At 28.6% G+C, this 16,384-nt stretch overlaps 1 protein-coding gene across 1 annotated transcript in view; it reads right to left on the reverse strand.

Moving 5' to 3' along the window:
* LOC107449468 (dopamine D2-like receptor) overlaps positions 1-15,669 on the reverse strand; it is a 169,616-nt gene extending 153,947 nt beyond the window's left edge. The window contains exon 1 of the mRNA XM_016064995.4: positions 15,530-15,669. The gene's annotated coding sequence lies outside the window, so the exon portion shown is untranslated. The remainder of the gene's footprint in view (positions 1-15,529) is intronic.
* Positions 15,670-16,384: the final 715 nt, after the last annotated feature.

Consider the following 16,384-nt stretch of genomic DNA (forward strand, 5'->3'; position numbering starts at 1 on the left):
GAAGAGAGAAAATATTTTTTTGTAATTCTTTCGATAACTAGAAAAAAATAATAGATAAATAAAATAAATGAAATAAAAATCAATAGTAGTAATTTTAAATTAATAATTAACAACATAAATTGATTACGAAAAAATCGCATTTACAAGATTTCCGTCATTATATTCTTCAAATTTCGAATAAAATCGCAAAGAAATTCTTAATTTATGTTTTATAACCAACAAAAAACGCAAGCTACTTAATAAAAGTAATAGTAGTACTTATTTACTTAAATTTGACAAGTGTTCTAAATTTATATTTGCTAGATATCTATACTTGCCAGAAACAGTATCTGTATCTATATTTCTCGAATAGGGTTTTGTATTTAGTGAAAAACCCTTAACCAAGCGTAAAAGTTTAATAACAAAAGTTCACTCAAGTTGACAAAAATATCGCTTCTACTGAACGAGTTATATTTTATAAGGAAGAAGAATTAAAAAAGACTAATATTATTGGTTCTGGGCATTTAACGTTTAAACAGCTGTGGCTATAACATCTCTGCAGCTGATACTATTTATTAAAGAAACATGTTCAAACTCATTTTTGATACTCGGCCTTCAAAGTTTTTTGATAAGAAAAATATGTAGGAATGTAGTATGAAAAAAAATTACTTCTTCATTTCAAAAATAACTCAATAGGAATTTGAAGGAAAAAAATATACTAAACCCAAAAAAATATATAAATATCGAATCTAAAATAATAAAAGCTTCATAAAACCACTTGAAAGAATAATAAATTTTCTTAACAAAACTTAAGGCAGTATATTTTATATTTATTTATTTAGTATATAAAACTCCAGTTTTTAGTTAATAACTTCATTTCTTTCTTATTTTAGTAAAGACACTTTTTTATCCATGTTCCTTCTGTTTGTATGCAAAAAATTACAAGAAAAAGTTATATTATTTTTCATTTTTTCTATATAATTTTTTTTTAATTCAAACTATTTGAATCAAAATATTCTATGTATGTCACATTTCACCTGATTAAAACAAAACATGCACAATTAGACCGAAAGTACGCAAACACCCATGTAAAAAAGTGGACGTGGCATCATAGTGTGGGGTCACACACGGGAAGGTTACTTTTAAAAAGTAACGAGTAAAAGTACAAGTACTTTAAGCAAACGTGTTGAGACTACAGTAAAAAGTTTTGATTTAGGAAAGTTACGAGCAAAAAGTAAAAGTATAATTAGAAAAGAAAAAGGTACCGATTTTAAAGTATATTTAGAGAATAATTAAAATTTCAAAATAACAATGTTATTGAAAATTTTAGTTAAAAATACAAAATATATAAATTAAAATGTATTAAATATTAATTTGAATGTAAAAAAAATTAAAGTGTATGAAAATGCTGCAAAATTGTATGAAATGAATGGCTTACCGTGTAAAATTAAACACAGTATAGGGTGCAATACAACAGGGTGAGTATTGGGTGTCTCATCCATAAAATCCATTTTATCACAAATTTTATTTTTACCGTAAAATATTATATAATAATTTTTAAAGTAATATAGATTTAATTGGAGTGATTGAGTGAATTTACGGTAATTGTTACTTAAGATTTGGTTTGATTTTTAAAATACTTTTGTACCGTAACATATTCTCGGTGAAAATGAGCTGCCTTTGCTTTTTACTGTAATTTGTCCGGAATTATTCAAAGCATATAATGTAGAAAGAAGTTGTTAAAGTACACAATTCAAAACTTAGCTATTATATGGTACATTTTTGTTATGCTTAAGGAACAATTTAGAAGAATGTTTCTTCTTATTCCTTTTTTTGCAAGATTTAACATTAACGAGTAACATTTTATATCACAACAATGAGTAATATTTTATACTTTTTTAATGAGTAAACATTTTATGCATTTATTTTTTAATAAGTAGCATTTATATCACAAGAACGAGTAAGATTTTATGCATTTGTATTTTAAAAAGTAGCATTTTATCTCGCAACAAATGTAAGAAAGTTAACATCTTCGCACCTGGAGTTAAAATTTTCCAAAATTAACTTTTAATAAAATCTCATTTATAGCTGAGAATCTAATTTCTAGTGTTTTCACCCCATAAGGGGAAAAATAACCTTTTTTAAAAGCTAAATTGCACTTTTAATTAAATAAATGATGGAGTTGAATTAAATTTTTTTTTTGTTATTCATCTCTGTGTGTTTAATTTGTTTAAATAAAGATAGTAGGTTTTTGTGAGAAAATCACGCTTGTTTCATTTGAAACAATATAACAAAAGAAATACATTTGTTTCTGTTTAATTAAAAAAAAAGCTTTTTGAATCTATGCAAACTTTCTCATAACATAAATTACATTAACAGCATGAGAAAAATTATCAAATAATTAGTAATCAGAATTTGAAAATTTATAATTTAGAAAAACAAATACAATAAAATTAAATCGTAAACTAATTAAAATCAGTAATTAGCTTTAATGTTTATATTAAAATGTATTTTTTTCCGCATCGATATTCTCTCTTGATACACTCTGAAATTTAATGTTCCTTTTTCTCATCTAAATAATAATTAATAAAATTTCTCCAAGTTAAATATCTGAATTATATACTTGAAATAATCCAATATATTGAAAAAGCAAGTTTGGGTTTTGTGCTATTGCAAATACTCAAGTTACCTAAATTTTTTTAAAAATTAAATATTCATTATTTTTTTTAAAATTAAAATTATGAAATTTACTAACATTGTAAAGGAGGAAAATCTATCTTCGACATAATTGGCGAGGCCATTTCATGGGCGCTATGAAAACATTTGAACTCCCATGTCATTCTAGCTTTCCTCCATGTTATTTACTTTTAACCTCGTTTTTCACCTCGCCATTGGAACTAGATTCTATTTCTTCTCAAATATTCTTTAAACGTAGGGAACTGCTTGTAAGAAATGTGTACCAAATGGTGGGTGGGAATTATAGAACAGGTTACTGGTTGAGTTTCATTGAAACTTTACAGTAGATTTACAGTTTAGGGGGTGGTCTACTTAAGGATGTTGTTCAACACTTTTTTCGACGACATGGCAGGGAACTGATTAACATGGACATGCCAAAGCTGACCCAGTGACAAAAAAGTGTTCATTGTTTAGAATGATTGAAGAAAGCATTAAGGAAAATAACATAGAGGGGAGTAAAACGGAGAGTATTTTAGAAAATAAGCCGATTTTCATAGTTAAAAAAAATTAATTTCAGGTCTTCTTTTCAGGTTGCTCTTCTAGATATTTCTATCGCTTATAGAACATTCATTTTTCATTTTTAATAAAATGTAAGACGCATGGAAGAAAGTTCCTATCGCTAAGTCACTTATTTCTTATAATTAAATTCAGTATCACATAATTCATTATTAAAGTTCTGTAAAGTTTATTTTAAAGTTTTAATCAAAATAAAGAACATGGATATCCTGGTCGGCAGGGCGCTAGACTCGCGTATATGAGAACGAGTTCGAATCCAGCCGGTCGAAGACACCCTGTGTAGTGAATGGTGATTGTTGCATGTTAAATCTGTCAGGTCAAAAAGTCTTCTATGTCCCCATAACAAATTATACCTCTAGGGATACAGAATTGGAGATTGATCGTTCTCTGGTTCAGGTCAAAATTATGATCTGTGGATGAATGAACGGATATATGAATACGTCCACCCTAGGTGTGACGTACGAGTGTGGAAAAATTCGACTTCTTGGTCACAGATGGCGCCACTAGAAAACAAGAACAATCGCAGCCCTTGCCTTAAATGACCCACGACAACAACAACAACAACAGCAAAATGGAATGAGTTTAAAATATTAAATTATTATTCTGCTTTGTTACGCACGCTCAATAACAATTCATTTCATCTTAAATATTCAGAATTAATTTACATTTGTCTCATAAATTGTATTTACAAATACTAACTAAATCCCTCATTAAAAATAATATTTATATTTATCATACTAGTTTCATGAATTATGTATAATCATGTCATAAGCACATTGTTAAAATAATGAGTTTTTCAGGATTAGCTACATGCAATGTAAACTAGTACACATTTTTTTTCTTCATCCACGAATCTTCTATATAGTTTTTGAGTGAAACACTTAATTAGAAGCTTAAAGCCTAGACTAAATCCGAAGAAAGTGCGGCTAGATTATAGGACACCTCACTAAAATCAGTAAGCGGCTGACGGGTGATTAGAGGTCGTGGTAAAGATTTTCTTAATTAAGTAGCTCACTTCAGTAAGCTTCTTTGTAAATCCGTCTCTTAATGAGAGGGAAAATACTATCTCCAAGTGCATTCGCTGAACTTACAAAGATTATCTCTATTGGAGTTATCTTTAAGAAAATACTTACAAGATATTATTTTCTAAATGACTCACACGTGTACTTCTACGTGATTTTAGAGAAAATGATTGCTTGTAGTATGCAACTATATTCAAATAAATGATTACATTTAGTCTATCTCTTTCCGAGGGATATAAATCTGATGTTTAGCATTGGTGAAGAAACTTGAATGTGTGTTATAACATTTCTATTTAATCAAAGTGGACATTTTCTAGTACAAGCTACTATCTGTGGCCCTAATTTTTCAAAATAAATGATAAGAATGAAATAATCAAGTTGGAATTTAAAAAAAGGCGCTTTTAAATAGAGAACATTGTCGGCTAATGGATTCGATCGAAAATTAATAATATTTGCATACTTAAAAGGTTATCCGATTAAAAAATTCGAAGCATTATCCAGTGATATTTATACTTCGATTAATTCCCCTCAGTTACACTGCATAGAAATAAGTGAAATTGCAATCACTAATTTAAGTAATCTACAAAATATGATAAATTAAAGAATAGGATTTATTTTTTTAAAAAAAAATCATTTTTATTGTTTCTTTAAAACATCTCAAATTACATGTTCAATAAAATTGCAAAAATATTAAATTAAACTAGTGGGCTGTGCCCCCTGCTCGCTAACGCTCGCCAACCCCCGAAAATTGCTACGCAATCTTATATGGTTTGCATCGCAAACCAAGCTCGCTTCGCTCGCTACTAACTTAGGTACATTGCAAATGCACAAAATTCTAAGAATTCAAAACAATCATTCAAATCCATATAACAACTTTTTTTTTTTTAAAAAAATTACATCTTTTTAGTAAATACTAAGTCATTAAAATAAATTTGAATTCAAATAAATGACATGTACTTCGTTAAACCTATTAGAAATGTGCTATAGTATAAAATCTTAAGATAAAATTTCTAAAACTGATATCTCTTTGAAAAGGTTAAAATTTTGGCTATAATTAAGTCTATTAAAAATTTAAATAAGAGAAATTGCAATGGAAAAACCCTGCATAAACAAAACATTGAATTTCGGAAGAAATCTCGTTTGGTGAGAATGCTCTCTCTTGTCAAAAAATACAAAATAAACTGACCTCAAATAAAACTCCAAGGACTTCAAATCAAATAATTAAGGAAACTTCTATCACGTTTAATATAAAAGGAAGGTTTATTAAGTAAACAATAAAATTACAGCATCGCAGTTCCAAAAAACAAATCTCACACTCACTCAAAAAAACAATTTACCTTCTAATTAGTCACCATAGCAACCACAAAACTCTTCTCGTTACCATCTATAAACTGATATATAATAAATAAATTATTTAACAAAAAATACGATGCGCATAAGCACAAAATATTTTACACTCTGGTTATTTCAGTTTCCGTTTTTAGAAGCGCTATATGTTGAGCCACCCAATCTAGATTTGGCATGTGACATTTTTGGCTGCAATTATTGGTTGATTTTCTAGCGTTGCCATTCGGAGATTTGTAATGAGGCCTTTTTTTATCGCCGTGTAAGAGAAATATATATATAGATTAGCAGAAAATTGCCAAATATTGTGCCACTACCGGAATATCTTAGAGAATAGTGCAAGAGCTTCACAACGAGGCAAAACTGTTTTAAATCTCAGCGATGTTTGGTCGAGCCACGTATTAATCCTGGCACGCAATGGACAACGACTTGACGTAGACAAAATGTGGGTTAGAGTCTTTTTTTCTATCAGACTGGTCATGACAGATTTTCGTGGTTTGCTTCTCTATGTAACACAAGTGGAGGTTAATTTCACCCAAATCCTGTCCAAAGGCGAATTTCCTCAAAAGATGAATCCAAATATGTAGAAGTTTACTGAATTAAGCATCGGATGACGCTTACTTGATATGAATCAGCTATTTAACGTCAGTTTAAAAAGAAAAGTAAAATATTGTAAGAAATTTGTAGTAAATTATTTAGTGAGCAACCACAATTTAACTTTACCCTTCATGGTGTCTACTCTCCTTCACCTAAGCCATCTTTACCGTTCTAGTCATATATCTACCCCCAGCTACCAAAACTGTTTAACCATTCACGTCGTATGTCTACTCTCAGTCTCCAAAGTTTTTCTTCTTTTTTTCTATCTTTCCAGTCATAGATCTACTCCCAACTACCAGAACTGTTTAACCATTCACGTCATATGTCTACTCTCAGTCTCCGATATTTTTCTTTTTTTTTTGTTATCTTTCCAGTCATATGTCTACTCCTAACTACCAGAACTGCTTAACCATTCACGTCGTATGTCTACCTTCAGTCTCCAAAGTTTTTCTTTTTTTTATCCTTCTAATCATATGTCGACTCTTAACTACCAAAACAGTTTCACCATTCACGTCGTATGTCTACTCTCAGTCTCCAAAGTTTTTCTTTTTTTTTTGTTATCTTTCCGGTCATATGTCTACTCCCAACTACCAGAACTGTTTTAAAATTCCAAACGTATGTCCATTCTCATCGACCAAAGTTTTTTTTATCATTCGCGTCGTATGTCTACTCTCAGGTTCCAAAGTTTTTTTTTAACATTCCACTCATGTATCTACTCCCAGCTGCCAAAACTGTTCTACCATTCCAATCGTCGACTTTCAATCACAGCTACGAAATTACTAAACTGATCTTATAATATTGAACAATTCTGTTCGTTTAAGTTAATGAGCTTCAGCAATAAGTAAAATTTTACGAATTTCACGTTTATTTAATAGCGTTTTTTTTAAATATACTTTTTTTTCATTATCCTCTAAATAACTTTCATTTAACAAAACTTAATTTCAACCATTATGGCAACTATACATAATCTAAATTCAATTGCAAAGGGTAGAAAAAAGTACTGCTTATATTATTTTCAATCGAATTAAAAGTAAATCAAATTTTACAAGACTTTTAATGTCTGAAAATGTGCTCCTAAAAAGGTAGGCAATGAATAATTCAGATCATTGAATTTTGACATGATAATTGAAGTTTTTTTTGGAATTGAAGATCTATTTTTGTACCTTGATTATAAATGAAACGATATCTCTCTTTCTCTCTCTCTGTTTTCTTTATTCGTTCTACTTTGGGTTTTATTTTTAAAATCTTTCTTAAATTTTTTTTGTGTTCTTCTTTGATATCTATGCAAGGGATTTTTTTATCATATTTTTATAAGACCTAGAATGAAGCATCTCCTCGAATTCTGAAATCCTTATTTGTAACGTTACATTCAATCTTAGATTGATAATAATTCGCTAAAGTTAGTGTATATGATTTAATACCTCACTGCGGTGATTCTTAAAATTACGTAGTTCATGAACCCACTGTCTCTTAGCAACATTCTACAGCTTAGCTAAACACACGTAAATTGATTACTCACCGAGTCAGGAGTACGCAGTGGTAAACAATTCAAACAAAAAATAAAAGAAAACATAGCAAAAACTCTCTATTATGACTGATTTTTGAAGCTACTCTTATCACATGAATTAATGTTATTTTGATAGCAATATACTATTTTTCAAAACTATTGTAACAGTCATTCATGATTATTCATTCATTTAACAATATGCTATTTTTTATAACTGATGTAACGCAGATAAGACCATTAGCTTAAATTTTGCTTATCTGTAACCAGCATAATCCATTCTAATTATAAAAACGGCGCTAAATTTAATTAAAAGAAAAAGCACAGTTTAGATATAAAGAAAAGACACGGTGCGTTAGTCACCTAATTTTTTAATATTTCAAAAGTTATTGTTCGACGCTGTGCATTGTCTGGCCTCATAAAATTTACTACAATTTAAAAAAAAGCAATTGATTATAATATATTTTATCTACGTGGAACTCTCTCGCGTAATTGGCGGTTTATAAAAGAATTTTTATAAAAAAATAATACATTTTACCTGTTATTATACATTAACCTGTTATATATATATATATATATATATATATATATATATATATATATATATATATATATATATATATATATATATATATATATATGTATATATATAGTTAGAAACTTAAGACAATGACACTTTATTTTCGTGATCTAGTAGAAAAACACCAAACACCACTTGAGATTTTATTATTCCTCTTTCATATGGCTAAATATCGCCACAGTACTGTCTCCAAGAGATAAAAAGTACTTAACGCTCATTTCGCACAATAATTACATAAATACTATGTTAATATTGATAAATATGTCTGGTTATTTTAAAAGATGATCTGGCACATTTCTGAAGAAAAAAAAACATAAATCTAAGGAAAATATTAGTAAAAATAATTGTTATAGTTTTAAAATTCGCCTTAGTATAATGCTTTTTATTTATTTTTATTTTTTTTTTGTAAATAAATTTTATTTAAAAATGAGATGGAAGCAATCTTTATTCACCAAACCACTACATTAATATCTGGTTCAACTATGTGAAGTTTAATCTCAACTACTTTAGGTTTGTTTCTATACTTCGATTCCATTTAAAGTAGGGTAATCAGATCTGAAAATCAATAGTAATTTTGCGACTTTAATGATGTTCTGATTTAGGAGTTTAAAGTTTAGGAGCTGAACGAAAATTATTTGATCCTAGGTGATGGGGAAGCCCGTTTGAGGATTTGATTTCAATTCATCTTCAAAATAAATTGTTTAAAAATAGTTTTAGCTAACTTTACGTAGCATATTAAATGCCTAGTTTCTCACTAGGTATATTAAATACACGTGAACTATGTATATTAATGCGCACATTTAAGAGAATTATATCGGTTGAGTCTCATTCTTGGATTTCAATTGAATTAAAAAGGTTATTTTAATAAAAAGTGCTTGGCGTTCGAAATTTCAATACAAAAGCTACCTGAAAACAAAAGTCCCTTTTTATATACATTTAAACGTAGCAGATGAGTGCAAGGAAGAACTTTTTTAAACGAAATACTAATCTTTCTTGCTATGCTCTCCTTAAGTTCTGCAAAAGCGCTAATAATCTAAATTATACTTTATTGATTCAATTTTTCGCTTCTAAAATGCACTATTTTTATTATCTATCATCCATGTTTTTTCTAGTTAAAGGCCAAATTAATAAAATTAAGTCATTGCTTAAATTAGAGCCATTGACTTGCAAAACAACGTTTCAATCGCCAACACAACGACGATTGCAAGCATGTGTAAAGTTTCAATTTAACAAAAGGGTGAATTTGTTTTGAGAAGCTAATTAGCACTTACATTTTTAATAAAATGTTAGAATGTGTTGCTCCATAGATTACTGATCGTCAAACACGGAACCCAATAGATCACAGCAGTCAAGCATAACTGCATGTGGTCAGTGATCTGGCGGATGACCGCTTTGATCAGCATGCGAAAAGACCGAGAGAGCGTGGTATAGATCATGGTTAAACTGTTCTACCGTAAAGTACTTTTCTTCTCTCACAAATTGAGTGGTTGCGAAATTGTGAGATCCATCCTCTGTTCAGGGGATAAAAATCGTAATGACATCGCTTCGGATCATCCCCAGGGATGATTCCCGTATCGTCGCTAATTCGACATAAATAAAAGTACTTCAACTTCCACTTAAAATACGTGATATTAGTCGAGGAAATAATTTTTTCAAAAACTGTTATTGTTCAGGACTGCTATGTTAAGTTTTTTTTTAAATTACTTTTCTAAAAAAAAAATTTAATTGAATCTAATATAGTTAATTAAACCTTTTGCACGAATGAATAAAACTGTTTCTACTGCGGCTTAAAAAGTTAGCTAGTTTGTTGACTTGACGATTTTAAATCTTGAAGTATTTGAAATTCACACAATCAAAGAGGATGGCTAGTTGGCCGCTAATGGAGATCAGTATTAAAAAGAATTGATCATAAATAATGAATGAATTGACTATACTGAAAAATTAAAATAACTATATTAGGAAAAACTTTAAACTTCTACAATATTTAAACGCATTTTTTTTTTTAATTTCTTCATTTTTTAACCATTTAGAGCCGGAGACATAACACTGGGGGTTCCGCGTTCGGCTGACCACCTGACCGGAATATTTGCTCCTGCACCCCAGAGCCCAAGGTCACGAAGAAAACTGAGATGGGCACAGTAGGCCTTGACCCTCTATGGGCTGTCGCGCCACTGAGTTTAGTTTAGTTTCGCCCCGGAGACATCATTTTCGGGAAATCAAACATTCATGAAAAACATAACATTTGTTTCAACTATATAAATAAAGCTGAATGTTAATATGCATCTATGTGTGCATGTACGATTAAAAAACCTGCTATTCAGAACTGATTCGCACCAAATTCGGTGTAAATACATCAGAATAGCTTAATACTTTAGAATAAGATTAGAACAATATTTTAGAATAAGGTGATTTGGACTGACGACTACAATATTTTAGAATAACATAATATTTAAAAAATGACATAATATTTAAAAAATGACATAATATTTAAAAAATGACATAATATTTAAAAAATGACATAATATTTAAAAAATGACATAATATTTTAGAATAAGATTGGAATAATAATTTATAATAAGGTTATTTTGATTGATTAGAACAATAATTTAGAATAAAGTGAATAGTTAGAATAGATTTACTAACTTGACGCTCTAATAAATCAAAAAGTACTTTTATCAAACGCTCTTAGGAATAATTATCTCTGGTTTCATATTTTAGGTTGTCACAAATAAAATCAACGTAAGTAATTTCAGAATGTATGGTGATGACGTCACCGATTTCGTATTTTTAAAGCTATAAGGCTACTATACTATACTAATTCAGGGGCTCTACGGAAAGCTATTTGAAATCACGAGTTTATTGATATTTACGCATTAATAAAGCGTGTCACTATAAACTTAATAGAAACTCAACGAGAACTAATGAAACAGAATTAAAGTATTGAAGTATTGACTCATTGAAAAATTATGTTAAATTCTGAACATCACATTTTAAATTATACTATATCTATAATTTATCTTTCTTATAGTGAGTTGAACTCCTAACTCAGATTATGATAAATATAACATTCTGAAGCCATAATACTAAAATAATGGAAAATAAAAGTTGTATATTAGGTACCATAAATGTGTAGGATGGTGATATAAGGGTACTTATCAGTTTCAGAGGGCGGAAAAAAATCTATTACCATAATACCTATTTTACGCACCTTGGTGTAATGGGTTCTCATTACCTCAGTATTTATAACAGAAATACCAGGAGTATTTAATACCACATTTAATTAAGCATTGATAGCTTCAATAATAGCTTGAAGAATTTTTACAGCATTCGAAATAAGAGCCAAAACTTATTATTGTCGCTACAAATTATTTCCTCGAACTAAAATTAATTTTAGCAATAAGTACAAATTGAAATGAAAAATTTTTTTTTATTAAGATGCTAAATTAGAGAAGAAAGGGCACTTATTTGTGTGTATAGACAGTAAAAATTGCCATATTGTAGCGAATCATAATTTATTAATTATTAATTTTTGCAGACTGAAATAAAAATAAATTTTGCACTAAAAAGCTAAATTAAAGGAGAAAAGGTATTTATTCCTCTAGAAAAACTATAAAAAATCGCCTTATTATTATTGGCGCTACTGTGTATTATGCTATAAATACTGGTATAAATACTAAATAAACTACAGTTGGTATCAAGAAAATAAAATTGGCTCTGTGAAAATAAGTTTTTGCGACCCACGAAAAATGATATGTTATCTAGAGAATTGTTAATTATGGTAATTTTCGCCTATGAGGAGTTGACATCGAGCAATAACACCATGCCAAATGTTACTAAATATAAATATCTTTTTCTCGCAAGAATGAGCTTCTAAAAATATGATTTGATAAATATGAAAATAAAAAGCCAACGGGAAGGGCAAAAATAAAGGATTGGTACTTGAAAAAAATTGTTGATTATGATAAATTTTGATTGACCGGAGTTGATATCGACGAATAGCTTTATGCAAAATGATACTGAATATAATTAATCTTTACCTTGAAGAGATGAACTTCTAAAAAAAATGAAGAGATGAACTTCTAAAAACATCTTTTGCTTCTAAAAATATGCTACCAAGAATGGTAGTAATAAAAAGGAATATCTTTTAGCGTTATGAGATGAACTTCTAAAAACAATGAAGACATGAAATTCTAAAATCATCTTTTGCTTCTAAAAACATGCTATCAATAATGGTAATAAAAAAATATGAAAATCTTTCAGGGTTATGAGATGAACTTTTAAAAGCAAGGAAAAGATGAACTTCTAAAAATATATTTTGCTTCTGAAAACATGCTACCAATGACGGTAATAAAGAAAGGAAAATATTTTAGCTTCATGAGATGAACTTCTAAAAACAATGAAGAGATGAACTTCCAGAAACATCTTTTGCTTCTAAAAACATGCTACCAGGAATAGTAATAAAAAAAAGGAAAATCTTTTAGCGTTATGAGATGAACAACTAAAGACATCTTTTGCTTTTAAAAACATGCTACCAGGAATAATAATAAAAAAAGGGAAATCTTTTAGCGTTATGAGAATAACTTCTAAAGACATCTTTCACTTCTAAAAATATGCTAGCAGGAATGTAATAAAATAAAGGAAAATCTTTTAGCACTATTACGTCGTTTATACATCTTTCAGTTCTGGGTATGATTTCGTAGTGATGAATAATACGGATATATTGATCATTTACTTTTTTTTCACACCGTACGATGTTGTTGTTCATTTACGTCGCACTAGAGCTGCACAATGGGCTATTGGCGACGGTCTGGGAAACATCCCTAAGGATGATCCGAAGACATGCCATCATAATTTTGATCCTCTGCGGAGGGCATGGGACCTCCGCTTCGGTAGCTCGACGACCTGCACGCGAAATTGAGCACTTTACGGTAGAACAGTTTAACGAGGACCAATACCGCACACCCTCGGTCCCTACGCAGGCTGATCCAAGTGGTCACCCACCCGCACACTGACCGCAGCCAGTGATGCTTGACATCGGTGATCTGCTGGGAACCGTGTCTTAACGATCAGTCCACTGCGGGACTCACACCGTACGAAGAACGGACATTCAGATCGTTTAAAATAAAGGAAAGAAGCATATTAATGCAAGTAAATAATTTCTCTGTACTCAATATCAAAGTATAACCTATCAATAAGAAATAAAAATTTATTTCACTAAGAGTTTATTTAATTCTCTTTAAAATATTGCTTAAAAGCCACTAATATTAAAAAGGTGCAATAATTTAAAAGCAGCTCATATAGAACAAAAAATCAAATCCTAAAAAAGAGTATACTTCAGAATCAGCTGTAAGATAGTTTTAGTTTGATAAAAACCATTATAAAAGTTGCTTTCTTTAAAATTTATTTCGCAAAAATCTGCATAATGCGTTATTTCAAAACTCAAAAAAATGTGTTGTGTCATTTAATTTAAATACCATTATTTTTTCGAATTGTCATTCACAACATAATTTTACTAACGATTTATCGAATAAAAATTCGACAATTTAGCTGTCTGAATTTGTTCTTGGATGACTCTGTATTGTTTAAACTATTTTTTTCCCTAAACAAACTATGTTACAGAAATAAAATTACTTGCAAATATTACATAATTAAAAGACAGATTCGTCCTTAGGCGTCCAAATTAGGAAAGTAGTTATAAAAAAGACAATTACGTACTGCAAATATTTGACTAGAATTAGAAAGATTATTTGATGAATTAAGCTGCGATAGTAATTAAAAAATTTTAGTTATATCAAACAGTTCTCATTAAACAATTGATTTCCAATAAGATATATGACTGATCAACTTATCAATAAGTTACCATTTGGTAAAAACTTGATAAGCTTACCATTTAATAAAAACATTTTGAAAATTTTATGTAACTCATCATTATTAAAATATATATATATATATGTTATATTAAAAAAGCTCACAGTATTTAGAAGTTTTGGAGGCATTTTTTTACACATGATCCAACTTTTACAAACTTAATTTATAATTTTAAATAAATTCATTAATTACATTTTTTAAATCAGATTTAACATATTTTTCTGTCTTACACTTATTTAAAATGAATTTAATTTAAATATTATTTTAAGTGTAAATTTAAATTGTAATCTTATTTCAAATGTAAAGTTCAATCTTTAAAAATGTTAGTAAAAATTAATATTGTAATCCCTCACTTTGCAAAAATAAGAGATCGAGTTAACAAATATTAAATAGTACAATTATTTTTAGTTGAATATTATTAAATTGTAGTGTCGGTTTCTTAATATTAATTACAAACAAATGTAATTCTGGAAAAAATATGATTTTTCAAAATTATAGAAAAAGTGCTAGGCAACTTTTAAAAATCTCTTGTATAATTTAATTATAAAGACTAAATACTTGTATCAAAAAAATAATTTTCAAAGTATCAAAATAATTATCTAGTACAATCACAATACTAAACGCATTTTCTAAGTAAGTTAACTTTTCTTCAGCATTGAAACAGAATTTTATGTATTTGATTTGAATTCATTAAATAATCTAAATAGTTTTCAATTAAGTAAACATCAACACATTCACTTTATTGATGATGCTATTTTGATTATAGTTGATATTTAAATTTACTTATATAGTGAGAAAAGTTTTAAAAAAAAGAGGAGGAAGCCAAAACCTCTAAGACATGTAAATCAACAATGGTTTGAATAATTTTATTGAACCATCAATTTGGTAATTAAACCATAAATGGTTTGAATAATTATAATTAAATGTAAGTAATGAAATAATTATAAAATAATTTATGATTATAAAAAAAAAACTAAATATTACAGATTTCTTATTAACTCATAAAGCTGTGTTATGAAAGATTTTTCCATACTTATTGTTAAAGTTTATTATTATTGTGCAGAAATTTTATTGCACAATATTCTTTAAATTCAGTTTTAATGAATTTCATTATTTATTATTAAAGAATATAAAAATTTAGATATTTTAGTATAAAGTTAAAACTGTTGTGCAATTTTCTGCATATTAGAAACTAGAAAGAAAAGTAAAATCTCAATTTCAATTATTATTATTTAACTAAATTAATTTCTCGCCTATATATACATCGCATTTAAAAATATATACATATATTTAATAAGCAATAGAATTTATAATTTTTTACACATATCTGTATTAAAGATAAAATTGAAAAATAATGATGTCCAAATAATATTACATCCTTACCTCAGCCATAAACAAACAGTTTTACCGGAAATTTGGAAAACCGGAGACACGCGCACCTCTTCAGTGCAACTCGAAACCTTGTCTCCCGCCCGAAGTACCGGAGAAAGTTGTTTCGCCACAGTTTTGTCAACTGAAGTGACATTATTTTATCCGGCAAGTGGCATTCCAAAACACTGCCACTTTCAGCGCCATCTATTGTCAAATGAAGGACTTACTGCCCAGTTGTGAACTATCTTATCTCATTTAGACAGCTGAGAAAGAAGAAAAAAGGAAGTGAGAAAAATATGTTTTGATTTTTCCGCTTTGTTAAAATCCTGTAATTTTAACGAAGATAATATTTATATCTAAATTTACTGGAAGTTAGAAGGAATTGGAGGATATGTCGCTATGTTTATGTTCTAAGTGATGATTTTTCGATTTATTATTCTTTCGCATCAGATCGTAGAGTCTAGTTATTAAAGATTTACTAAAGAGTTTGCTTAATCATTATGAATATTAGTTAGCTATACTTCAGCTTATTTTATTTATCGGCAACGTATTCATTTCTAGCTTTAGAGCTTAACTGGCTTTATATAATATTCGGAAAGTAATTTTATTATGTTATGTTAACATTGCTAACTGATAAATAAGCATAAGTGAATTCAAAAAGTTTTGTCTGTAGAATTGTAAAACTTCTTTTGGGGGGCCAGAGAGAACAATTAAAATAAAATGCATAGTTTATTCTTGAATTTAGAGAATGAGTTTCAATTTGAATACATAAAGGAATTATAATTGCATATATTTTGTACACGTGTTAATTGAGCATAAATTATTATTTTGATCTCTCCATATTAAAAATAAAATTATTTGTAACCT

This window comes from Parasteatoda tepidariorum, chromosome 8, assembly GCF_982258835.1.
Source record: "Parasteatoda tepidariorum strain Cologne lab strain chromosome 8, Ptep-v5.0, whole genome shotgun sequence".
Taxonomy (NCBI): domain Eukaryota; kingdom Metazoa; phylum Arthropoda; class Arachnida; order Araneae; family Theridiidae; genus Parasteatoda; species Parasteatoda tepidariorum.